At 40.9% G+C, this 27,909-nt stretch overlaps 1 long non-coding RNA gene across 3 annotated transcripts; it reads left to right on the forward strand.

Moving 5' to 3' along the window:
* Window positions 1–2,648: 2,648 nt before the first annotated feature.
* LOC119863517 lies at window positions 2,649–27,458 on the forward strand. 3 transcript variants are annotated; one of them, XR_005295627.2, is made up of 6 exons: window positions 2,649–2,798; window positions 22,185–22,410; window positions 22,617–22,786; window positions 22,901–22,968; window positions 24,868–25,044; window positions 27,374–27,458. It is a non-coding gene; the product is annotated as an uncharacterized LOC119863517 (long non-coding RNA). The 3 variants fall into 3 exon arrangements; XR_005295629.2 differs by lacking the exon at window positions 24,868–25,044; XR_005295630.2 differs by lacking the exons at window positions 24,868–25,044; window positions 27,374–27,458 and adding an exon at window positions 25,642–27,008.
* Window positions 27,459–27,909: the final 451 nt, after the last annotated feature.

Here is a 27,909-nt window from a genome sequence, read left to right on the forward strand (position 1 = left end):
TTCCACAAGAGTTCATCCTGGAAGATATATTGCTGCTGAGGGTGACCTGAGAAATAAGGGAGTGTCTTCTACTACAATGTGGCTTCCGTCCTGGATCATATACAGCTTGCCAGTGTGCAGCAATGGTCCTCCTGCCCCTCACAGCACAGTGGCGCAGACATGTTAGCCTTACTGGGACAAGGAACACAGTGGCTCTCCGGAGAAACCTGCGCAAATGGATTGCCCAGCTTCTGCATGAGACCTTTGGAAGAGATCACTGAGGCCAATTACCATGATGTTAGAGAGCACATCAATGCCCTATTCCTCATCTAGGCATGCATGCAGCCCTAACCCTTCTCGCCCCAAGAGCATGCACCGAACAACTTCCTTCCAAAAATAAAAACCGCTTACTGGGCACGTCCTCTGGTGTTTGTTCTTCCCCAAGCACCTCCCGCTGTGACTCGCTACCTTTCTCCTGGCTTTAGAACAGCTCCTGGCTGCATGCATCTGGGGATGCCAGGATGCTGTCCCCCTCCTCCTCAGCACCCTCACTCCCGCTTTCCTCCTCCTCCTCCTCCTGCCTTGTTGGACTGGGCTCTGAACTGTCCATTGTAGTTTTTGGAGTGGAGGTGTCACCCCCAAGTATCACATCCAACTCTTTGTAAAAACGATAGGTCACAGGGTCAGCACAGGAGTGGTGTTTGCCTAGCGGGCTTTGTGGTAGGCATTCCGCAGCTCTTTCACTTTAACCCTCCACTGCAGTGCGTCTCAGTCATGGCCCCTTTCCATCATGTCCCTTGATATCTGTCCGAAGGTATCGTAATTCCTACTGCTGGAACTCAGCTGAGACTGGAGAGCTTCCTCCCCCCAAACACTGATGAAGTCCAGCATCTCGCCATTGCTCTCTACTGGGGATTGCCTGGCACAGGGAGGCATGGTCACCTGGAAAGATTCGCTGAGGGCACTCTGTGCCCTGCTGACCAAACAGGAAGGGGATTTTCAAAATTCCCAGAGAATTTAAAGGGAGTGTCTGACGGTTGGTCACCTGAAGGTAAGGAAGTAGAATTCAAAGTGATGACCAGAGTGGCAAGAACAGGCATTTTAGGACACTTCTGGAGGCCGATCGGAGTGCATTAATAGCCCAGGGTGCCCACACTGGCACCGCAGTGCTCCAGCCAGGGTGCAATAAGCGTTATACTTCTTGTTGAGGTGGATTACCAGGAGCGCTCCAGCCACGGAGTCTGTACGCTCTATGTGCCTTGCCAGTGTGGACGCGTTATGAGTTAGGGTGCCTGGGGCTGCTTTAATGCGCTCTAACTCACAAGTGTAGCCATGCCCTATAACTTGATTCCTGTATCTGTATAAAATGAAAAATTGGCAATGAAAAATCAAAATAACCTATGCATATACTGGTGTATATTTGCAGTTTCCTATACCATCGGTAACTGCTGACACTTTGTTGTCTGCATAGGAGAGTTACAAATGAGACAAAAAAGGTTGTGTTTTTTTAAATATTCTTTTAAATTTAGAATTATAATGATTAATTTTGGTCTAGCTCAGGCTGCTCGTTACCAACATCTGTAATAAATCATGATTCACTGTGTCAGAGGCAATCATGGGGGGAAAAAAGCATTGGGTGGGGAGGACATACAGACTCACACACGCACTTAAAATTATTCAGTATGATACTATGAATACCAGAGAGAGTCTGTAATCCATATATATGTTCCCTGAAAGCACTGTAACAAGGTACCTCATAACATATCTATATTCCCCAGTGTAATTCCCTTGTTTAAATACTGCATTAAGGTGACAATCCTGCTCTCGTATTAGTCAATGGTAGTTTTGCCACTGACTTCATTAGGAGCAGGATTAAACCAAGAGGAGTCTGATACTTTCAGTCTGACTTGACTATTGATTTTGCATAATAATTAGATCTGGTTGACATCTTTGTTGCAAACAATTTCTCCAAAGGAGTTTGGATTCTTTTCTGTTTGTGAATTGCTTATAAAGGGACTAATTTTTTAAAAAAATGTTTTATTATTGAATTTTTTTTAACAAAACTCTGGGTTACATAAAGATATCCTTAGCCAGACTGATTACTACTTTACACTACAAGTGATCTTGTAGACTTTGAGGGGATCACTTGTAACCTAAGGTATTATTCAGTGTGAGTAAGTGTATCACAATTGGCCCTTTATGGGAATGTACTTCAGCTTAAAAGTCATTCAGGAAATGTATTTGTTGCTTGCTTACTGATACAATTACTGTGTGTGAATGGCCATCTTAATCGCGTAGTATTGATTCAGGGACTGGAACTGTAATAAAGAGGGTAAAGTCATTGGGCCTTTGGTATTCTTATGATGAGGGCTAAAATTATACATGGTATTAGGAGTATGTGGTTGAATAGGATTAGGAAAATTAAGGAATGGGTTTTGTCATTAAGGATACTGAAGGAATGTCATAGCTCAGTTCCTGACCCAATGTCAGTTAGAGTAGGGATTAATTACTGCCATTTAAAGTAGTGTGTATGTGATGAAGTTTACTCACATCACCTGTCATACAAGGAGTTAAGAGCCAATTAAGCCACCTGTGATTGATTGATTGCCTTCTGGGCAGAGGGAGCAGAGCTAGGTAAGCATTATTAGGCACTGGGCCTTATAAGGAACAGAAGGGCACTATAAAGGAGGTGGGTCTTGTCTGTAGAGAATATCCAGGTAGGCAGACCCACAGAAAACAGATTTAATAAAAAGTAGCCAGTTGTGAACTGAGAAGCAAACAGAAGGAGTTTGCCTGGGAACCATGCAAGAGAAGCTCTGGTGAGTGCTGCATTGGGGGGCTGTGTTGTGAACTGGTGGAATGAATATCTGAATGTCTGTCTACTGTAACCATTTGTTTGACTACTACTAGTGGCAGAGACTATTTGACCTTGTGTTTGTTTGTTTGACAAGTTTGGCTGTTTGTTTGGAATGTGTGATTTGGGAGTGGGCCCTTGAGTGGTTGGTTGGAGGGAAGGCTTTGAGCTGGGGAAACTGCATCCAGCCAGCAGCCTTATAAAAAGCAGCCAGGTGTGAAGAGTGTGTGTGTGTGTGAGTATGAGAGAGCTGGGAATAGAGGAGAGCCAACACAGGGAGTTTGCCAGGGTGAGGAGTATTCCACAGAACTTTTGCCTTTCAAGTTTCTGTGAGCATTCTGTTACCATATCTGAAGAGGCTCTTAGAAGAAAGACCATATGCATAATGAGTGATCAGCTGTTGTAACATGCATGGGATATCACCCTTTGTCTTTCTCCTAGAGGTATAGGTGCTGACTTGTGGGTACTCAATGGCTGGAGCACCCACTGGAAAAAAAAATAGGGGTGCTCAGCACCCACTGGCACCAGTCAGCTGTTTATGGGACCTGGGGGGCCTGTGAGCCCCATCAGATGTTTTGGCAGGGCCAGGACATGCTGATCAGCTATTTCCAGCAGCATAGTCAAACCAGCTGTTTCTGGCCATGCTGATCAGTTCTGGCTGCCAGCCAATCAGCTATTTCAGTGACTAGGACCTGCTCTGTGGCAGGGGCTGACTGACCCCATCAGCCACTACCCAGTAGTGGTGCTGCCCTACCTGCTTCTTGTGGGCAGGTGTGTTTTGTGTAGCTCTGCAGCTCCCAGCCTGGCTTCAACCTCACCCAATGAAAGGTGGCAACAGCAGTAGCCGGTAAGTGTATTTCAAAGAAGGGGTCTGTTGTGGGGGACTGAAACCCCTCCCCATATGGCTGCACTGCGAGTAGTCTGCTGGCATGTGTGGCTGTCTGGGTGGTGCCAGCTGCCTGGCTCTTTGCATCTGGCAGGGGGCTTAGTCAGGCATCTCCAAAAACATCCCCTGCAGCTCAGACTGAGTACCAGCCCCTGCTGGACAGGATGGGCATGGGAGGAGGCAGGGAAATCTCCTGGGCTCCTGTGGGGTGTGGTGTATGTCATCCCCTCCCTGCCAGGCAGAAATGCCTGCCTCTCGGGGACAGTGACCATGCAGCACACCTGGTGTCCCTGGGGAGCCCTGTGCTGAGGGGTGGGGGTACCTGAGGGGCTTGTTCTCTTGCAGCAGCACCACCAACCCCCCCCATTTAGTTTGTGGTGCATGTGGAGTCACTGCCTTGCTCCATTTCCCTCCCTGGCATCTGGGTGACTGCCTCTTGCAGGAGTGGGGTCGGAGGTGTGCCTGGAAGAGGCAGTGGGGAAGGGATAGGGTCAGCTTGAGTTTCCTTCTCCCCATCAGGGGAACCTTCCTAGCAGTGAACTCTCCACCTTAGGCTAGGGAATAGTCTCCCAAGGGCAGGGCTAGTGTGACCAGTTGTAGTGGGATACAACTTGAGCTGGAACTATCTCCTGTTTAGTCCAGGTGCTCTGGAAAACAAGTCAAGCATCATGTCTGGGGATGGGGGGCATTGGTGACTCCCAGGGTTGAGTAATTACCTGGTGATGGTCACTGACTTGCTAATTGTCACTCACTCGCTGCATAATGGCTGATGATGAATGTGTAACACCCACCCAGCCATTTGGTTAAGTGCCTTTTGTTTCTGGGGAGTTGCCTTCTGGGCTACACTCAAATTTGCAGCGCAGTTCAATAACACCAGACAGCACAATCTCATAACTTCATAAACTAATGATGTACATATTTTGACAAAACAGTGGGTTTTAGCAGATCATAACTTTTCCCTTTATCTTACATGGCATGCTTGATATGAAATATCACAACTATATACAAATGATGAATATGGCAGTTCAGGGAAGTGGTGTGCCCTGTAAGTATAGTGTCACAGCTAGAAACCCCAAGGCTTGGGACTTTTAAAAGGAGACTGGACAAAACAGAAGCTGGTCCAATAAAAGAGATGTGAATCCTGTCATTATGGCCATGTTGGGTGCATCCTAATATACAGAGTGTGCCTCTTTGGCCACTAGAGGTGGAGAGTAAATCTTGATTCTAGTAGCCTGCTGTTTAGATCTTACTCCACTCTGAGCCTGGGAGTTTTAATTTTGGCATGGGTACACATGCTGATCCATGAAGGCAGTGTAGTTTGGAAATAAGGTGAATGCAGGGCTGGCCTTACGGGAGGGCACTGTGGTCAAGAGGCAAGGAGCAAGGCAGGCCTGGAGTGCAAGACTGCAGAAGGGAATAAAGTTTTTTATTTTTGTTTGTTTGCCCATACTATAACTATAGGGCCAGGTTGAAAGATGGATAAATTTCTGTTGAAAATCAACAGTGGGAAACCTTCAAGAACCCAATGTGCTTCAGCAAATACAGTTGAATCCACTGTAACAGTGGACAATCAGACCATGAAATTAGCTACCAGTAGTTTTGCTACCAAACAAAACGCAATAGAAAAATGAGGCAAAGGGAACTTTTCTGGGGAGCACAGTATAAATGGATAGAATATAGTAATTCAAAGGATTGTGTCTTCTGTTATGTATGTTGCAAAGCAGCTGCTGCCAGACATCCTCTCCAATCTACAAGTAGCAACAAAAAATCGTTAGCTTTTGGGAGTAATTGAACAAAGCATTAGAAGTCTTCTGTACACTGAGCTGCCTATTGGAGTGTATCTGCATTTGAAATGTAGGTAGCTTTATGTTGGCAGGCAAAGAACATGATATGCAGCATGCAAGGATTTCACTACTGAAAATTATAACTTCATTGCAGTGTTTAGCAGCCCAGGGAGTGGGCTTTCATGGACACACAGATGAAAATTTGAATTTGTTAAACTGCTATGTATGCACACAGAGGATGGCTACAGCAAAGTCTTATAAATGGAAGTCATCAACGAAATACTCGCCCTGATGACGAATGATGCTGTGCAAAAGCGATGCAAATTTCTACAAGAGTCTTTACTATGCACTTATAATTGACTAAACAGCAGACAGTTCTGTTAAAGAACAAGTATCAATCTGTTTCAAAATTGTTAAAGATTATTTTTCTATTGATCTTTTTTTTTGGATTTTACAAGATGCTTCTGACCAATGCTAATACGCTCTTTACTATAGTGAAGGATGCACTGCTCCAGTTCAGTTTTGACATTAGAAATTGTCAAGGTCAGTGTTACAATGGGGCCACAAATGTCAGTGGTGTACTGTCTGGCGTACAAGCTAGGGTCAAGCATGAAGAAACGAGTTGTATCTATACACTGTATGGCACACATCAAATCTGGTTGTGCAAGATGTGAGGCAACAAATACAGCCTGTTCAGAACTCCTTATCTCTAATGCATGAGTTATCGATTTTTATCAGAAGCTCTCCAAAAATGCTGGCCAGCTTTGAGAACTTCCAAGAAGTGGAAGCTTCCGTTGCTCAATGTCATCACCTTCTGCCCGACAAGATGGTGTCTACACGCTACATCCCTGAGATCAGTGTCTTTGAACTACGGTATGCTGATATTTTTTGGAAGAAATGGCACTAATTCCTCTTGTACTGAAGCAAAAAAGCACATGGATTTGTTACTCAACTTTGTAAGTTTGAGACATTTTTTTTCATCCTGCACCTGGTTCTACTTATTCTCAAGTGAGTAGAATCGGTTAATACAAGTCAACAAAAGACCACCCTGCATTTTCAGAAAGCACAGATTCATTTGTCTCTAAATGAGACGATTGAGAAACAATGGTTTTGAGGATCTGAAGAAAGAGGCTTCTGCAAAGGCTGAACAGTTAGATCTTGAGGAGCCCTGCCTGCCTCATAAGGAAAGCATTGAGGTGAATTGGTGGAGGAAGCAGTGCCCATGTTTTTGCTACACCTATGGATGTGCATAAAAAATTATTCCACTAAGTTTTTTTGATCATGTCACAAGGAGTCTTGACCTTAAGATTTTGTCTGATCAAAAGCATTTGACACAAATGGAACAAATTTGCACCTGGCAGCAAAGACTTTTTCAACTTAAGTCATCTACATAAAAATCTATATGATTAAACTAAGTAGAGATTGAAACCACACTGTGACATGTTCTTTTTTTTCTGTAGACCTCTCTTCAGTGAGGATATTGCCCTTTTTTTTTTTTTTTAAAAAACATTAAGGGAATGAACATTTGCACACTGCTTCCAGAGTACTGCAAATGTACAAGAATGCTTCTCGCTGTGCCTGTATCATCCCGTACTGCAGAACACTCATTCTCAGAGTAAAAAATTCTCTGTACATCCATGAGACAGATGTGACTGAATAATATAGTTGGTCTTAACATGCATCAAGACAGTACCAGTGAACTAGATGTAAATTGACAGTTTCATCCAGAAAGCCACAGTGAGATGTCTTCACTAACATCCCAGTTTAAAGACAGCTTGTGAATGGAATGATTTTAATGTACTGTGATTCATGATGTAATTATGTAGTTCATTACTGTTTTAATTGTTACAATACCAATGATCAAATTCAATAACTAGAATATGAAAAGTGTATAAATAGGCTGAAAATACCACCCCCCCCAAAAAAAAATATCCCTGCAGGATCCCCCAGGTGCAGGCCTTTGGAGTGGAGGGACAGTTATGTTGCCACTCCCTGAGAGAGGAACAATTGATGCCACTGTAGTGCTGGGCCATCTACTCCTGCTATGTCATGTAGTCATGTTAGTAGCCTCTTGTAGTCCATTGCACAAAAGGCAGCAGATGTCCAGCAGTATGAGCTTGAAGATCTTGCCAATGTCTGTGGAATAGGAGGCTAGAGGCAGGACAGTAGTTGAAGTCATCATAGTTTAATGTTGACTCCTTGAAGATTGCACAAATTATTGTGTGGTGTTTTTTTTGCCATGCCTTCCCCCCCCCCCCCCCTGATAGGAAACATTGACTGACTTCATGAGTCATGGGCATAGTTCTTTGGCTAACATCAGCCACCATGGATTTGTTTCACAGATTGTGGCTCTTCACTTGTAGTATTGTAACATTTTTCATATGTTTTGCCATATTTAATTTCCTGTGTTTAGTGTGGGGGACTGGGAAATGTGTATCTTATGGATATGGTACCTGTGTTACGTTTGAAAATGGGTTACCTACTATAGAGTTAAAGTAAACAGGACTGTCGGGGAAACCAAGCAGCAAAGCCAACACAATCACCTAAACAGAGAGCATCCCAACAGAGTAGCCAAGTTAACACCTATTAAGAGATGACTACTGGGCCACAACCCTAGTCAAACTGCTGTTTCTCCAAGTCTGGAAGTTCCATATTAACAACTTCATGCTGACAGAGACCATGGTCTCTAGCAAGTAGGCTGTAAGTTAGGATTCATCTTGGGTGACCCCATTTTTTTTTTTTTTTGTGGGCCTGTCTCCTTAGCGGCTGGAGGGGAATGCCAAGCATATGCAACACAGTATGTGTATAGAGCTCTTTGCTTTTTAAGTCCATCTCTCTGAGTATTGTGTGTATATATTTGGTAAATAAACCATACTTTTTCTTTTGAAGAAGGTGCTTCTGTGTCACTGCATGTTATCCACAGGCTCCTAAGGTAAATTGTTGCGGGTGCCAAACTCATTGTTAACTGATACTTAGCAAGCCCAACTATGGGATTGTAAGCCAGAGACCCAGTTGGGGTGGGACCCTATGATCCAGCCCCATAAAGAAGTGGCAGCATGGGCTGGCCATTTGAAAAGAGTATACTTGGGTGGGTAGGAGACTGGAAAAGGATCTCAGTCATCTTAGCCAGAGACTGTAATTTCTAGGAAACAAGTTGTCTTATCAAAGGATATTTGATATACTCCATAACTTGGAAACCTATGGTTACTTCCCTCAGTGTAACAGGGTTGGCTGCTTCCTAAATACTTTTTGTGGCCAGGGGTGGCTCTGCACAACCTTGCCTCAGTTTCCCTTCTTTGACTCATTCGCTCACCACAGGCTTTCATGAGGTGATCAACAGCCATTCTGGGGCCCGGTTTATTAACATGAAGTTCAAAATTCAAACCATGCTCAGTCCCAGAATAATTCAAGCATCTACTAGGTTTTTCCCAGCTATAGTCCTTCTCAGGTATCTCCCTGACTTGTCAAATTTGCGCTGACTCCGAGGTCAGGAGGCAAAACCCCTCTGACTTCCCTGGCCACCTCCTAATTTCCCAGGGTCCCTGAAGGAGTCTTATCACCAGTTTCCAATTGGTCCAAATCCTCCTTTCCAAATAGTCTGCTCTACCCCTCTGAGAGATTTCAAGTTGAAATGCATGGAGTTTTTCTGAATACTAATGACATCACAAACATGGTGTTGTAGACCCATAAAAAATTTAGTTTGACTGCCTCCCCTCAATCTCTAAATCAACATAGCTGCTGCTACCTCTTCCTGCTCCAATCAGTTCTGTTTCTCATCTCAGGTTTGAACTCTGCCCCATACCACCCAGATTCAGTTGTCTCCCCACTATCTAATTAGCTCTCGGCTCCCAAACTGTCAGGTTCTAATCTATTCCCCCAACCCAGCAATAGGCAGGACACACCCCCACCCATGGGGAGGAAGTAACTAGAGCTGGGTGGTATAATAGAAAAGCTCCTTACCTTCAGGCATGCTGGACAGATGTCTGGATGGAAACTTGACTGGCACTGTGAGATGGCACATGAGCTTCTGCTCCTAGTTCTGGGATCTGTGCTATGAGATTTCATGAGGTAAGTGTGAGTATTGTAGATCACAATTTAGAGACTCCCTCATAAGAGACAGTAATATGAACATAGGACTTTGGAGAGGTGCCCTGAAGCTGGCTGGTTAGGAACTCCACATGGCTATAGAGGTGCCATGTGTCTGGTTTTCAACTGGAACACCCATTCAAAAAGGCACCCTGGTGGCTCCAGTCAGCACCACTGACCAGGCCACTAGAAGTCTGGCCAGCAGGGCTAAGATAGGCTCTTCATGGCTCCTGGAAACAGCAAGCATGTTCCTGCAGCCCCTAGGCGTGGCCATGGGGGGCTCCACACACTGTCCTTGCCCCAAGCACCAGTTGCACAGAGCCCCTCTGGCTGTGCCTCTGCCTAAGGGCTTCAGGGACATACTAGCTGCTTCTAGTTGTTGCATGAGGTAAGGACTGCCCAGCCAGAGCTGGAACCTCCTCCTGAATCCTAACACACTCCTAGTGCCCATACTCCTTACCCCCTCCAATGTCCAAACGTCCTGTCCTGTGCTGTCCCTGAACTTGCTCCTGCACTCAGCCTAGAGCCCCTGCAACACCCTTAACCCCTCATTTCTGGCCCCTCCCAGCCTCATGCGAGGGAGGGAGGGGGAATGGATTGAGCAGAGGAAAGGCTTCAGAGCACGGGGTTAGACAAGGGTGCCCCATTTTGTGCGATCAGAAAATGGGCAACCGTATGCAGCTAGCGGCAGCAGGTCACCAAAGACTCTCTCCAGTTTGTTTTAACCCTTTCTTATTCACTGGTTTGTTTAATGGACCCAAATATCTTTACAGCTTTTGAATTCATAAATCTCCCGATTTAGGCATGAGACTTGAAGTGTCTACACTCTTGCTATCTGTTTCAGCTGTCCAAAGGTCTTTCTCACATGCGCGCCCCCCCCCCCCGGAGCCTGACGTTGGTCACATGACTGATTCAATTCATTTTCTCCATCTAGGGAGGCAAATAGGCCCCAGTCTACCTGGGACATAGCCTATCTTCCTTAACAGAGCTAGACACCCTGTGACACTTAATAGTCACATGTTGACTCTCTGATTAGCTGTTCTGTTTTTCCTGGAAGTGCATGTTCAGATGTTAAGTCTGCTGTTCTGGGGTCTCCCAGGAGTTCTCCAAAATTATTGCTAATTGTTCTAAGAATCTGGTGGCAAATACCATAAATTCACCTGAAAGGGCCAAATCTGGCCAGACTGTTTAACTTTGTCCTGGTATTTCTTCATTTGCTCCTTAAAAAATGTAGTCTGTTCCCTACTCAAGATGTAATTAATCACTCCTCACTAGAGTCTTTTTTTCATGAAGACCCAAAAGCAAAGCAAAATAGTTATTTAACAATTTACTCCTTTACTGCTCTCAATTTATTTGCTCACTGTTAATTAGTCCCTATCTTTTCCCTTGTCTTCCCTCTTTCTTTCTACCCATTTTTCCCTTTAGTATCATTTAAGTAACTATATAAGCTTTTGCTTAGTAAATTTTACTCCTAGAGCTCCTTATTTCTCTATCCTCACTGCAATGCATTGTCCTGTGGTATGTAGTGTCTTAAGCCACTTTTTTTTTTCCTCTCTCCAACCCTTACAGTGAATTTTCTATCTGTAGAGCAGATATGAAATGTTTGGAACTTCCATCACGTGCTGGCGGGCCAGGCCAGTTTGCTTACCTGCAGCATCCACAGGTTCAGCCTATTGCAGCTGCCACTGGCTGCGATTCACCATTCCAGGCCAACGGGCTCTGCAGGAAGTGGTATGGGCCAAGGGATGTGCTGGCTGCTGCTTCCCCCAGCCCCCATTGGCCTGGAATGGTGAACAGCAGCCAGTGGGAGCTGCAATAGGTTGAACCTGCAGATGCTGCAGGTAAACAAACCAGCTCGGCCTGCCAGTGGATTTCCCTGATGGCCATGTGCCAAAGGTTGCCAATTTCCCTGCTGTAAATGATATGGACATTATGGCTTCTGGTAGCTTGCAAAGTTCTAATAGGATCTGTTACCCCCCAAAATAAGTTTTGGGGTGCTGCTACACTAACCTGACTATTACCCCCATAATCTGTTCTTCCTAAGGTAAATGTTCTCAGGGTTGCTAAGGAAATATTTAAAGGACCTGGATATAACTTCCAATAAAGTAATTGAAACAGGCAGTGATCTTATGAAAACAAAGTGTATTTTTATTAAAATAACAATCCCAATACAGTATCTTAAAAATCCTAAATAAAGCACAAGAATCCCTGAGACACAAATCCCTTATTGCAAGTTAAAGCATACTTTAACATACAGTTCCTACCTTCTCAGTATTTGAACTATGCAGGAAGAACCAGAACCAGTTTGTGAAACTTTTTTTTTTATTTTTTGGAAGTGGCCAGTTGGCAACAAATTGCCAACAGCATTTCTTAAATTGTTTTAAAGTTCACATAGATAAAATGCACATTTCAAGCATACACTAAGTATTGTGAAAATTATCCTAAACCATACTTATACTAACCTCTAAAGAATGTTAAGCTTACTCTAGGAATCCATTGCTGCTTTCTTCTTAAAAAAAAAAAAAAAAAAAAATCAAATCACTGCCCCCATTTGGCTCCTCATCAGTCAGTTCTGCTCCTCTGCCGTTCTCTTCTCTCTGCAGCAGTTTGGTTTTTAGCTTCTCTTGCTTTTTTTTTTTTTTTTTTTTTTTTTTTTCCCTGTTTTTCGTGCACAGCTCCTACCTTCTCAGATGCAGCCTTCACACTACCAAAAATGCAGCTGGCAGCTGGCCTCCTATGCTACATTTGGCTCTCTTGCATAGTTTGCCTCACTCAGACATGCTCAGTCTTGACCATTATTTCAGAATTCTGATTTGACAGGACTGACCTTTAAAACAAGTTGTGACTGGTATGAGTGGGTTCTGACCAACTATAGGCTTATTTGACTGACTGTCACCCCTTCCTTCACTGCACATCCTCAATAGTAAGAGACTGCCAGGTCTTTGCCTGGGCATGGCTGATCTTTACCTGAACATGCTTTACTCATGCTCAATAATTGCCAATCTTTCACAAGCTCACTGATGTCCTTTACTTCAGAGCTTTGATTCTGCTGAGCCATATTCACATACACTTGGTTCTCTTGCCAGGGCGCACTTTTTTTTTTCTTCCCTTTAGAAATCTTAAATTCTCACTGAGCATGCTCAGGGTTCTCAGAATCCACCTCAAAGTAAAATTATTTTTGCTCTCTCTGAATAGAGATCAGAAATGCAAAGTAGAGACTGGAAAGCTTCCCCCCCCCCGCCCCTCTGGTAATAGACCCAAGTGGCTGGAAGCTAGACAAATTCAAAATAGTAGTGAGGCATATTTTAACAGTGACAATAAATGAACCATTGAAACAGGGTAACTAGACTTGTAGTGGATTCTCAAATTTAAGAGGTGACTGAGTTCCATGACACTCTTTACATGCCTGAAGAGGCTAGCAGGTGTTAGGCTTCTGATTTCTGTTTAGGTTCCTAACTTCTATTGATTTCAGTGGCATTTCAGGATCAACTCCTTTTGATTCATTCCTTATTACTCTGCTGGTTGAGACTTGGGGCCTGATTCAAAACAGATTTAAACCAATGAGCAAGTTCCCATTCATGTCAATGGGCTTTGGATCAGATACTTATGATCTGTACTATAGTAGCAACATATTCATGCTAATGAGCACCTCTCCATTTTATTTGTTTATGGACATTAACATACGAGACACAGATTTGCCCTTAGAAACATAAGCAGTATTGCCACTGATGTCAGTGGGATATGGTGCTTGTTTGAGTGCTGAAATAGGCCCACTGTATTTTCTTTACACACTTCTCCTTTTTATGGTTTTTAATATTAAAATTAAGGGTCTGCTTTGTAGCAACCTGCATGGAATTTAGGAGGACAGGTTGTAGATGAGAAGAACTTGTAGGAGGAACCAGGAAGGCATTCTGGCTTAAATGCTCTTTTAATAAAGAGCTAGTCTACTTTTAGAAGAATGGAGTTCTGTTCTCACGGCACTTGAAATATAGTGTGTGTAAAACTACAGTGGTGCTGATGCTTTCTGAATTTATAGAAATAGTCAGCATGTTGAAAAGGGGAATTATGAATGATTAGTATTTCAAGTCTGAGGCATCTGCAAGTCTTTTTTTTTTTTTTTTTTTTTGAAAGAGGGTTAAGATTCAATAGGATGAGACTTCAAAAAACTTTTTCCCTCCATTATCAAACTATTTTGCGTTTAACAATAAAACAAAACATGCTCTTAGGTTTAACTGCATGAGCCGGCCAATCAACATTTGAGCAGAGATTGATCCTGAAACTCTACTATAGGAATGTCTATTCTCCAGTGAAGATGCTGAACTCTCTCATTTAGCAAAGCATGTGTAAGCACATTGTGTTGTGTAAGCACTTTCATTCTCATCTCTTTAATTCAAGAACCTCTCTATTCTAACAGCCTATGTAAGAATGAGTATTTACAGTTTTTAAAAAAAAACACTTCTAAAAACACAATACTAAAGCAGATGAGCATTTTTAAGCTGAATGGCATTTTTCAATTGTGTAACATTTTGCCAGTTGCAAAAATATTCCCTCTGCCCTGATTACTAGGTGTACTCTTCAGCCTATAGAAGGAAAGAAGAATGAATAAATAAATGCAATTGATATTATTCAAGAACAGCCTACTTTGTTTCCTAAATAAATTGGTCTACAAGAACAGAAGAGTGAAACATTGAAACGCTAAACGATATAGCTCTTCTGATGAAGTGTGACTGCAGTTTAATTACAATCAATCAAATAAACAGAGTGCTAGTTTATACTAGAACTTGCTCAAGAGCACAGCTGTATACTGGGTGTTTTGCAGATAAAAGAACTAAACAATGTTGTGGCCTAATTCAAATCAACATATTATGCAGAGTCACTGATTCATTGGGAAAATTGGTGTTTGTAAATGTCTTTTGAATCAACAGGACATTAGAAGGTAGGCCAACCAATGGGAAACAGCCAGTTTTGTGGATGAAAATGAAGTGCAAACTTTATTTGAGACTTATTTCCATCAATTGCTCTCTGTGGCTCATTCTTTTTTGATACTAAGTGATATCACCACTGAATATTCACATGTTTTTTCCAGTTGAACAGAGGGGGAAAAATAGACCCCACCAGCAAGTGATGTTTGTTTCTAAAGTTATATTCTTTTATAATTAAATAATGCTTCATGTTTTTTTCACTATATATTAATATATGGTAGAACACTTCATCTGCAAACTGCTTTATAAATATTGTTGGATATTACATTTATTGCTTCTGTGATTCTTAGAAAAAAAACAATCTTACACAAAGACAGTATTGTATGTAAGAGCTACTTATCACATGGGATTGGTGATGCCTTTGGACATATCTCACAGCCTACTCTGAGGTACAAGGAGCAAATTCTTGCTCCTCTCCAAAGGTACAAGCCTGGAATGTTCTACACAAGAGAAACTGAAAAATTTCTCTAACAGAGGTGAAGGCTAATGATGAGGAGGCCAAGATCATAGGGTAAGGTGTTTTGGTGTTTTTTTTCTGTAGAATTTCTCCAGAATTTTATTTTTAAATACTGCAAATAGAGTAACATGCCGTGTCTTAATTCTATTAAAATTTTAAAACTCCATTTGCTTGGAAAAAAATTGCCCATGATTTCTATAATGTCCTAATCTAGAAATATTGAACTTCTATTGTGCCTAGAGAATAGTTTTCATCACAGTCCCATGGAAGCAGGACTGTCCCTACCCATACACAAAGTACGCAGCTGTGCAGGGCACCAGGAAATGTGGCCCAAATTTCCTGGTACCCTGCACAGCTGTGTGCTGCTCCAGCTCCTGCCCCACCTCTTGCCCTGCCTCTTTCTCCCCCAGCCCGCACTCCCCTGAGGACTGAAGCAGGGCCGGGCCTGCACTCAATGGCAGTGGGAAGTGCAGCAACCCAGCCCCAGCATGCCACCAGTAAGTGCTGGGGGGTGGTTCCCCCCCACACACACCTTCCAAGCCAGCCCCGCTCCCACAGAGCCCTGGGCTTCCCCCCCCCCCACCCCTGTGGGGGCTCCGTAGGGCCCCAGAATAGCTAGGGACAGCCTTGCATGGAAGGTCTCTGAGAGCCCCTCTTGTGACACTTAAGAGCTCCACAGCTGGCAAATTTAAGTATGCGGGGGTGGAAGTAGTGAAGAGAACATGGAAGGAAGTATCTTGGATGACTACTTATTCTAAATCTCTTGGAGCATCACAGCTAAATATAAGGTGAAAGTATCTTTCCCAGACCTGAAGAAAATCTTGGTGTAGCTTTAAAACTTGGTTCTTTAACCAACGGTAGTTGGTTCATTAAAATATATTACCTCACCCACCGTGTGTGTGTGTGTGGGATGCCTTTGTTAGCCCTCAACCTACAAACTGCTCCACACAGGTGGTCCACATTTTCACAGAGCCACAAAAAAACCAGTAGGACTCCTCACAGCTGCAGGAAACCACCACATGGAGCAGATGAAGGAGTCATATTTGCATTTGATTCACAAATCTACTTTAGGTAGTTGAGATTTCTGTGAGTGTTTATTTCAGTAACAGGTATTTTGCTGATTATGGACTACTGGCAATTCTCAAGTTTTGTTTCTGGATTTGAACTTCTGTGTAACTTCTGGTTTCTATCTGCTGCTTAATTTTTTACTAGCATTTTTTAGTTTGTTTGTATACAGAATGCAACAAAGACACTACAGATTTGTCTTGTATACTAGCAAATAATATTTAGTCAAGCTTGATTTAATCCAGTATTTAATATGGACATGTAGTGCAGCCTTTTCTCTATTAAATGACAGATTATGTAGTCAATGCTGGATTTGTCATCCTTTTTTTTTTTTTTTTTTGAGACCATGAAAGGTGATGCACCTGGCTCATCCACTGATTCTTTATTGCTCACTATAACATGAAACCAAACATTAGGAAACAGCATTTGAAATAAGCCAAAACCTAGAATTTTTTTTTTTTTAAAGGATGATTGATTTGGGTCTCAAACTCCAGGATGGCTCTATAATTCAGCTAGCTGGGATGATCTTGTATTCAAGAGTGTATCTCTTTTGCACGGTCAAAAATTCAGGGCCCACTTCGCTACTGCCTTTACATCTGTGTAAAATGAGTCAAAGTAGGTGTAAAATTCTACCAACTCAGTAAAGGTTTTTGTTTTGTTTTTATGCTTGCTTTTTTTTTTTTTGTACTCACTAATCACAGAGCAAATTTGTAGATTAGATTCTGTTCTTGCTTCTTACCTTTCTGATGCCTTACAAGAGGATTCAGAACTTAGCATGGGAAAGAATGAGATCAGGCAAAAATCCAAATGATTGAGTTCTTTGATTGCATAAGAAAAGAGCTCTCTCCAAAACATTAGTTCTGAAAAACTATTTCCTCTTAGAACCTGAACCCAAAACTCTGTTTCAAAAGTAGCAACAATGGCAATATTTTCAAATTCTGTGCTATAAATTAGGCACCAGAATAAATGACCAGACTTTCACAGTGACTGAATACATAGAACTCCCACTGAAGTCAGTGGGAGCTACAAGAGCTCAGTAACTCTGAAAATCCAGCTTATTCCTGTGCCTAAGTATAGGGGGTTTCTTTGTGGCTAACTTTAGGATCCAAGTTTGTAAACTAATGTGTGCTTGAAAAAAAATTCAATCTGATGGAGTAACATTACCAGAGAAATCTTAACTTTTGGACTTTGTTTACTTTTTGACTTCCTCCTTCTGCAAACATATGGCTATTTTTGTTTAGTTAGACAAAAAAAGTATGAATTTGCTGTTATAACCTGATGCCTTACCCTACATTATTCAAACATTAATACTGGGTTTATTTCACTGCATAGTGGGGGAGCATTTTAAAAACTGCATGCTTTGGGGTGAGATTCACAGTGATATTTGTGTGCCTAACTTCCATTGATTTCAATGGGACATAAAATGCTTAGTGCTTTTGTGAATGGCACCCTTCACACCACAAGTAGTTTAAATTTATTGTGGTATATGGGGGTGTGGTTTTTTGGTCCCCCCCCCCCATTCTCAGGGTTGGTCTAAACCAGTGGTTCTCAAACTAGTGCCAGTTCTTGTTCAGGGAAAGCCCCTAGCAGGCTGGGCTGGCTTGTTTAACTGGCACACCCACAGGTTTGGCTGATTCTGGCTTCCACTGGCTGCGGTTCACCACTCTAGGCCAGTGGGGGCTGCAGGAAGGGCAGCCAGCACATCTCTCGGCCCATGCCCGAAGCCCCCATTGTCCTGGAGAGGTGAACCGTGGACAGTGAGCTGTGATTGGCCAAACCTGTGGATACTTTCACACAAGCACACTGTTTGCTAGACAGTAACTTCAAATCTAGTTTCAAATAGTTGAACCTCAGAAGTCGTGTTTTTTTTGTTTTTTTTTTTTTTGTGTGGCTCAAACTGAATGGTAAGTTCGGTAGATCAAAGTTGTGCAAAACCTCATTAACCTTAGTTAGTCATACCCTTCCTGTGCTGTACTAGCCAAGTATGGCAAGGTTCTGGCAACAAAATTTTAACACAATGAAATAAGTTTACCCTGAAATGAAAAACCTGCATGCAGTCTTGTTACCACACTTATTGCACATCTCATATTCTAAATACATGGTGAATCATGAAAATGATAGCTAGGCTGAGCAACAGTAAGGACCACATAATTTTATTAATTATACTCAACTTTCCTCTTTACTACCCTTCTACTTTTTGTTAAATTCATTTGAAGTTAATTTCAAATTGAAATGCAAGATCTTTGCAGGTATAATAATTTCTTTTGTATTTGTACCTTGTAGAGCACAATAGTGCCCTGCTCCTATCTGCGACCTTTGGAACTACCACAATTCAGATACAGTTGTTAATTATAACTGTTAATCTCGGGCACCATTCTACATAAATGAGTATATGATTTTTGATCAATAACCTAAATAAGTGATGAGCATTGTATTTTACAGCACAGCTGCTTGCATTAAAATGATATTGTAGACTGATGTAAAATTCACTTAATCTTTATCTTGAGTGTCTTGAATCTTTGACATAAAGATTCACTTAATCTTTGTCATTAAAATGTAGCTGTACTCACAACTTCTTCATACTTCTAGAAATTACAAGGTACAGTTTTGACGAAGGTTGTTGGTTGTTCCACTTTTAAAACATCTCTTACCATTTCCCATAAGAGCTTATGATGGGTTAAGTACCTCATGTTACTATTTCTATTGTAAATAATGACACCTCTTCATGGTAACTCATGTAATGTAGGGTATTAAGATTTCATTATCTTTTGACAATCTGGCTAATGTTTGTCACACTAAACTATAAATAGGTTTTATGATGGACTATATGGAACACACTATTTCTTTACCCAATGCTAGATGATCCACATGACAGAGGATATCCACAAGATCAAACGTGCATAAACCCATTATATATACCAGATTCATGTTCAATTTTCTTTCATAATATTGATGGATTTCACAAGTAACTCCAAGCCATCTTGTTCACTGGACAACAAGTGTCTTTGTGGAAATATTATTCATCTGCTCAGTTAATGTACAGTATCTGGGATGAAATATTGATCACATTAAAGTTGACAAATTTTTATTGACTTCAGTGGGTCCAGGATTTCACCTGTGCTCAATGTTTGTCTATAAACTGATTGAGAAAACAGTCTTATTTACATCCATCCCCCAAGAAATTCTATTCAGCTAAACAAAACCTACTGACACATTACTAAATGTGTACATTGTTAATCTGCACTTCATACTACCTTTTTAGATAGCTGATCTTATTGAACTCATTTTGATGAAACCTTTTTTTGGCTTTGGCTCCAGAAGACACACACTCTCTGTGTTGCCTATTTGAGGGATGACTACATAATGCAATAATAAAGGTCATCTCCTGTTTAAATGCAACTACTAAATTTTAATAAAATGTGACTCTATCAGATCCCCCAATTTCTGAAGAACTAGTTAGCAGATCTCCTGCTGAGGAAAAAGCAAGCAGTAATACTTGAGGGAGTGGGTAAGCTTGCTTGTCTGTTTGGTTTTTCTTTTAGCTTAAAGTTTAGTGTGATCTCTTGGATTGTGTGTTTGAGTATGTCTACATGGCAAAGAAAAACCTGCAGCTGGCCTGAGCCAGCTGACTCAGGCTCGCAGGGCTCCGGCTGCAGGACTGTTTCATTGCTGTGTACATTTCCAGGCTTGGGCTGGATTCCAAACTCTGGGACAATCTGACCCCTTGAGCTTCAGTAGGGCAACCACTCTTTCCAGCTTGTTAGTGCTTCTGCAATTCTTTGCACACTGGTAAAAAGTGCTGCCAGCCATTCCTGTTCCTGCCTCCCCTGGTTTTCAGAAACTCCTGGAAGAATGCTATCAACCCCTACAGCTTTCCAGCTTTTGGTTTCCAACAGCAGAACACTGATCTTCTCAACAGAGTATGGAGAGGAGAATGGAGATTACTCAGTGTATTGGTGATGGTTTCTATGGAATTTCAGCTGGACTGTTGCCTGTTGGCATCTTGCTGTTAGAAAGAAGATGAAAGGTGACAGCATTTGTGGTCACCTTTGCCGGGTTATGCGTAACTAGCTAATATCCTCCAAGTTGCCACAATAGAGCCCGTACTTTAATGGTTGAATGGGTGAAATCAAGGCTTTCAACACTCTTTTTTTTTTTTTTTTTTTTTTCCCCCCCCCCCCCACCTTTCCAAGTATACCGAATGCAAGGACTCAAGCAGCGCAGTGGCTTTATCTGGGTTGCTGCTCCTGGGTGACAGAGGATGTGTCATTTGATTACATGTTCTGTTAGTTCCCTCTGAAGCATCTGGCATTAGCCTCTGTCAACAGACAGGATACTGGGCTAGATGGACCTTTGGTCTGACCCAGTAGAATCATTCTTATGATCCTTCCATATTCCCTCATACCAATGTCTTCAGCTGGTCACTGGTCATCACATTACTGACCTCCCAGTGAAAATAGTAAGGTATTCTAAATGTTTCTGTATGTATAATCATATCTGGGCACCCACTGCAATGTGACCCATTACACAAAGCCTAAATAAAGACCTGTTCCTTAAAAACAAAATATAGTCTATGTAGTTAAGTGTGTTAGTCCTGAAGAAAAACATAAGTACAGTATGTAAGATTATTCTTTTATTCTAAAAGGCAATTTGGATTGCCTCACCCTTGTTTCTATTGCTGAAATCACCCTACCTGTTAATCCACTGCACCTCCAGACTACTATCATCTAACCATAGTACTTCTAACATGCTGTATGGTCCTACTATGTTTACTTGGAAACATCCTTGCTTCTATAGCAAGTCTTTTGAGGTACCATTCAGTTAATCGTTTATAGACTTTCACTCTTAGAGGCATTTTGTTGGGAACAGATCAAGAAGAAAACTGTCATCTAGCATTTTCCAAAAAAGGAGTACTTGTGGCACCTTAGACTAACAAATTTATTTGAGCATAAGCTTTCGGGAGCTACAGCTCACTTCATTGGATGCATCCAATGAAGTGAGCTGTAGCTCCCGAAAGCTTATGCTCAAATTTGTTAGTCTCTAAGGTGCCACAAGTACTCCTTTTTTCTTTCTGCGAATACAGACTAACATGGCTGCTACTCTGAAACCTAGCATTTTCCAGAAATACTTGGAAGTGGCCCATTTGTTCAAATTCAGAGGACTAAAGAGTTGGTGTTTAAATTTAAGCACACGTGAATGCAGCCTACCTTCACTTTGAATAATGCTAAGGATTCTACCAATTGTAATGCACATATAAAAAGAGATGACTGTCAAAAGAACTCGGCCAAATCAAAACCAAATTGAAATGGACTACACAAGTGTTTATTCCTCATTGAGGACAATTAGCCAGCTAACTTCCTTTCCTCACACTTTTAACTGACACTGGCTAAAAAGGTTTTAATATTGGGAAAGGTAAGTTTTTGTTCACTTTTCTTATGCTGAAAGAAAGCACTGAACTATTTTCGTTCAAAATTTTCTTTTAAAAACACTTTTGGTTTCCTGGTGAAATCCTCAAAACTTTTGTAGAAAAAGATTGGTCATTTTTTCAATGGGAAAATACATTTCCACCAGTTTTGTCAAGGAGCAAATAAAAAATAGAACCAACTTTTGTTCTTGTGATAAGTAGTTCTACTCTATTGGATGAGTGCACATGTCATGGTAAAGTTCTGGTCAGCAAGGGAAAGCTCTTGAAATACCTCAGACCCATTGTCACAGCATGATCTGCCCCTCTAACCTTGGGAGGAGGGCTGACAAGGATCAACTGACCCTACTCCACAAGGAAGCACAGCAGTCAGGTGGTAGGAATCGGTTAACACAGCTGAGCAGCCCCTCCATGACTGGCCCACGCTCTCACCTGGAATTTAAAGGAGAGCTAAGGCATGAAGATGGGAGGGAAAGTAAGGAGAATGGATACTTTCTGGGAAACAGAGCAAGAGACTGCAGACAGGCCTGCCTGCTGTGTAACACCTTCCCCTGGGGTTGGGAAGGGCCCTACCTGGTAGCAACCAGAGACTAGATGATCCCAGTTGCAACCCCCTGACCAGACTGTTTTTTTTTGTATACTTTTCTTCCTTTTTTTTTTTTTTTTCAGAGGAGGACAATAAACAGAGCCCTGAAGGAAAAGACAAATCTTACATGGGTGTGGCTGTCCAATCTATCCCCAACTGATGATGAAGGGGCATGAGCCTGAACTCATCCCATTAAGAGCTTTGAAGATCAAGACTTTTAAATTGATTCAAACTGAGAATTCTATGGGAAGTCAGTGAGGTGACAAGAGCACTGCATTGACACGTTTGTATGGAAGTGTTGCCTATTAGGTATGATGCTTCATGTTTCTTCAGGGCTGCAGCCTTCATTTCCAAACAGCATGCACTAAAGTAAGAAGAGTATATTAAAGTAGTCAAACAGGGATATCATGTGGATCACTGTTGCAAATCCTATTGATCAGGATAGAGGCCAAGTCTCTTGGCTAACTAAAGGTGGTAGGAAATGTTTCTGACCATGTATCTATTCATGTATCCAGTAGCCGAGACCAGCCTGGAATGCTGAGGGCTGAAGCTTGCATTCCATCAGTGACCACGTGTTTTTCTAAGGACGATGTGTTTACAAGCTCGTCTCAATGTTTTCTCCTATGACCCAGTTTCACCTCCATCTGTACTACATTCAATTTTTTAACAGCTGCTATTCACTCAGGTACTGATTTTTCTTGGTCACTGTGACAGGCAGAGGATGATACAGTTGGTATTCAAAGTGAAGCAAATGTGACATTGTAATGACACCATATGCTGCTTTTTTTTTTTTGTTTAGGTTCCAAGTTGACCATCCTTGACTCCTATGATCTTTTCCAGAAAATAGGCTGATTGCTCATTGCAGAGGTTAGTAGTATAGACAGGAGTGCATCTAGGTTGATGTCAATTAATTATCCAAAATAGCTTTCCTGGGCATCACTTTGCAGTTTTTATGGCAAAGAAAAAGGTATTCTCTGTCACTTCCATGTACTTGGAGCAGATCTTACAAAGTCACTGTGATACAACCTATCCAGGTCTGCTTTCACCAATATCATTCGAGTCCCTATCCTTCACTGTTTTTTTTTTTTTTTTTTTCTGCCACTTAAACCACAGGGTGATCTTTGATGGTGTAATGGCTGGGTGCTTTGGTGTTGTACCAATATTAATGAACATAAGTGGTCATAGTATTTAACTTCATCTGTTTAAAAAAATATAATAAAGATCCTGTTTTGTAGCTTTGAACCTTTTTGCCATCAGATGTTTTAGCTTCAGCCTGGTAGAGGTATTGGTCCAACAAGATATTGGTGTAGAATCATAGGACTGGAAGGGACCTCTGTCTTTTAGTCCAGTCCCCTGCACTTGAGACAGGGCTAGGTATTATCTAGACCATCCTGGTGATTTACACCTGTATATAAATATGTATTGTCAGTAACAGATGTGATTTATGTTTATACAGTACATGCATCTAGAAGTCTCAATAGGTGCATTTTATAAATTGGGGAAAGTTTCCAAAGCTATCTTTGCACTTTTACAGATGACTGTACCAACTAACAAGACTTTCTGGAGCTATTAATTTTCCTTTCTTCATGTAGAAATTCCTGAGACTGAGGATGAATAGAAATAGTCCAGAAAAGTTTCTGTAACGAAGCAGCACAACTTTTTTGACAGTTCCAATCATTTACCACACAACAAACAAACAAAGATGTGCTAGAACAGAAATAACTAGGATAAAGCATACTATCTTCTGTGTCATTTAAATATTGGCTTGTAGAAAATTTCACCCTTTTGAAAAGGTTACCCATTCATCTCTAAAGCTATTTAGCATTCTTACTGGAGCTAGGGGCTAGAGGAGGTTGATGTAACTATTTCTAAATTTTGTTTTGTTTTTTCTTTGAGATCTTTCTTTCAATGAGATCACAGCCTCACTCATCATTTGGCAGCTGGTTTCTCTCAAGGGATTTTTACTTAAAATATATATTTTTTAAATATTATAATTTACTGCTCAGTGAACCTTGCAATAACAATATTTTAGCATCTATCCACCATGGCAGATGGCAAACTAATGAGGTCTGCTGTAGCTGCCTACAGATATGTCCTGTTCACAACACTTTGGTGCTCCAAAGGGAGGTCAAAGTATCTTTTATTTATCTTCTTTGTTGTATTTGATCCTTGAAAATCATAAAACAGATTAGAACATACTGCAGATAGTACTATTTTTTCAGCTCTGCAATTCGATCACATAAAAACCCTCATGTCTAATTAAAAGGTGAAAAAAGTGTTCTCATCTGCCTTTTTTTACAGCAAAACCTATTCCAGATATTTCACAACTTTCTAGTTAAAGTGTACCTAAGAAATGAAACCAAAAATGCTTTTCCTGTGCATGTCTCTTAGTCACTTCAGTGAATTTTAGTATTTAGAATTCCTTTTGTTAGTTCTCGGGTATTAGAGATGTAATTAACATTCTTGCATGACTTCTGCTCCAGGGCAACAATGCATATTTTTCTGGGATTCTATACGTTTCTACAATGCAGATGTTAGACAGTTTTCATTAAATCTAGTGAAAAGCCAACCTAGTGTACTTTTACAATCAGGTGACCTGCTGAACAGTAATACAATAATGCTAAATCATAAATCTCTTTATGCCTGATTCTGCCACCTTTACTCACAGTGGTTTCAATGGAGCTACTTGCAGTTTTCACTGCTCAGTGTGAGTAAAGGTAGGGGTCTCTAGCCCTTGATAAATATCTCATCTTGATTATTTTACAGCCTTTCCTAATGTTGATCTCAGACAATGTTACTGACCAGACATCAAATCAAGATTGAAGCTATTTCAGCAATGATTCCTCAAACTGGGATTACACAATTTAAATATTTGGTTGTAAATGGTTTTTAAATTCATAGATATCTTGGATTCAAGTCGTGTTTCATCAAATAATGTGAAAGGTAGCTTTCATTCTAATACAAATTCATTGTTTCACTGATCCACAATGCTATCTTGTATCGTATTGTGTCAATATTATACAAGTATGACTATTACTGAGCACATTGTGTGGGATAAGTAAGGACTTTGAAGTAATTTTAAAAAGGCAATCTGTATCAACTTCAGCTGTGCTTCAAAGCTCTGATTTTTCAACCCTTTTGGCAGAATTATTTTTTTTAATCTATGGCTTACAAGACATATACTGTAGTGTTGGACAAAAGACATCATTAACTGCATATCCCCCACTGTTTGAAAGAATTCTTACAGTACCTTAGTCTGTTTCACATTTCTAATAATTAAAGTTATTATTTACTATATATTGGGGCCAGATTCTCCTTTCAATAAGCCCAGAGTAACTCCACTAACTTCATTGCAAATACTCCTGATATACCCCAGTGTGAAGGGGTTCTTAAGCCTTTGGAGTATGGGCTTTAAAACTAGATTTTAACTTCCATTTTTGTGTCCTGATATTATCGAGCAGTGTTAAAATAGAAGGTTAAACCTACCTCTTTTTTGTCCAAAATAAGATTTGATCAATATAGTTTTTTATCCTTTCTCAGTAGCCCCCATGGACTGTCTTCCTCAGCTTTCAGGCCAATGATTGCTCTGAAATGACCTGACTGAATGGCTCTGATTTCAGAAGAACAGTGGTCAAGGACAGGAAAAGAATGTCACCAGAGCTTTCCCCTGGGCTCGCTCCTCTGCTGTCAACTTAAAATCCATATCTGAACCCTTTCCTTTTCTATCACCACTGACTTTAGTGAAAAGATCAAGCAACAGTCTTCTTGTATAGTCAAAGCTATTATAACTGTACATTAGCTTCATCACTGATTTACAATCACAAAAGCAATTGATTCCTCTACTAAGAAAACCAGAGGGCTGTATATCTTCCCTGCAATGCAAATTAGGTAGTTTTCTAATCATGTCTTCCACCACATAGAAAGTAGAAGTAGAAAAATCCTCTAACAGCCTGAGAGACCCACTCTTTCACTGTACCTTTCTGCACACTTATAGATTCCTGTGCCAATGCCAAAATCAGTGTTGTCTTAAGGGAAATAACCTATATATTTTACCAGTCTGAATTTTTCTGTGTTTATCTATGCATTATTTAGGGGCTATTTAAAATGTCTACTCAACATAAGAGGCTTTTAAGAATATCATTAAATACTGAGTAATCTATTCATTATCTTAATAATTTGCCATGTAATGCAAATTATAGTCAGAAGCTGCTCAATCACTGTATTTTTGGAAAAGTCATGCAGAGAATCAACATTAAACAAGTATTTGCTTTCAATTAGGCATGTGTGATTTTCATACAGCCTATCATTTGAAAATATAATTTGCACATTAATTCTAAATTGTAGTCATCTTTTAGACTAGTTGCTTTATAGTTTTTCATTTAACAATATCTTTGTATCCCTAGATGGTGCTATATGTACCTTTTGTTGAAAGGAGCAGTATAGATAATTTTAACATAGAATGACAGAAAATCCTATGTAAGACAAAACTACTACAACAAAACAAATGATTGTAGAAGAATTCCCTCTAGCTTTGCTATAGGCCAAAAAAGCATGTGTTCTCATATGATTATACTCATGAGAATTATTTCTGTGCTGTATTTAGTAGGAATAACCAATAACTACTATAGAAAGCAATCCAAATTTTTGGGGGAAATGTCAGGCCAATTGGTTGGTAGCTGTAAAATGGCAAAGCTCCTTTAATGTCACTAATCCTGATTTACACGAGCTGAGGATCTGATTCTTTCAACATGTTTAGCAAATTTTGTTTTTGCTTACCTTCAGTCTTGTTGAATTGCCATATTTATGGGCCCATAAATGAATATGGAAAGTATGATTTTAATAGCTATGTATTTTCAACCAGAAAAACAAAACTATGCAGGGCCTTTTTAGTAAGTAGCAGCTACTCTTTTTCAGTGGAAATGGATTGGAACCAAAGTCAGTACAGATTTGCCTTATCTATTGATGAGTAGCTTCAGAGACAGGGATGCACATTTATCCATGGTATAACACATTCTGGGATGAAAACTAAGGCCCTGATCTTGCAAAAACTTATACACATGAGTAACTATGTCAGGCTAAGTGCATAGTGTTACTCATGTGCATAAGTGTTTGAGGATCAGGGCCTTAGTATTGTAACATTATTATGTATCACAGAATAATTCATTGATTTTTTTCTTTAATATAGAGTAACAATTTAATGCATTATGAAGTATTACATTTCATATGTATTTTTTGCATATTTGGCTGACAATGTCTATTTTCCTTGTTCCAGACACTGCAGAAAGTCAGTCAAGACATCAGGAAAGCATTTTAACCAAGGCACAGCTTTAAATAATAAATATGGGAATATCCAATAATTTGTCCAGTGCAGGTCACCCTTCCTCTGTAATTTGTATCACCTGGTGGAGAGAGGTACTCAGCCCATTCCTCCAATACACACACCAGTAATCTGTTCCCAAAATCATTGCTGGAATTCCATCAACCTCTCCTCATATTAGGATTAAGGAGTAGGACAAGGGAGTTGGCTGCTTGCTGTACTAGATGTTGGGTGTTCCAACTCCATTCCCCACCCTCTTTAGGAGATGTATTCTCCTCGTCTGTGTCCAGTTCTAGGTTATCATGGAACCAGACCCCCTATGGAATTTTTCTCATTTCAATAGGACCAGGATTTGGGGCCGGATTCAAAATTGACTGAAGTCAATAGAAGTCTGTCCAGTGACTTCAGTGGACATAATATCACACCCTTAATCTTTTCTTTGGAGAGTGCCTTTTAACTCAGTCTCCCCCCCCCCCCAAAAAAAAAAAATC

The sequence above is a fragment of the Dermochelys coriacea genome, chromosome 1, assembly GCF_009764565.3.
Source record: "Dermochelys coriacea isolate rDerCor1 chromosome 1, rDerCor1.pri.v4, whole genome shotgun sequence".
In the NCBI taxonomy this organism is placed as follows: Eukaryota; Metazoa; Chordata; order Testudines; family Dermochelyidae; genus Dermochelys; species Dermochelys coriacea.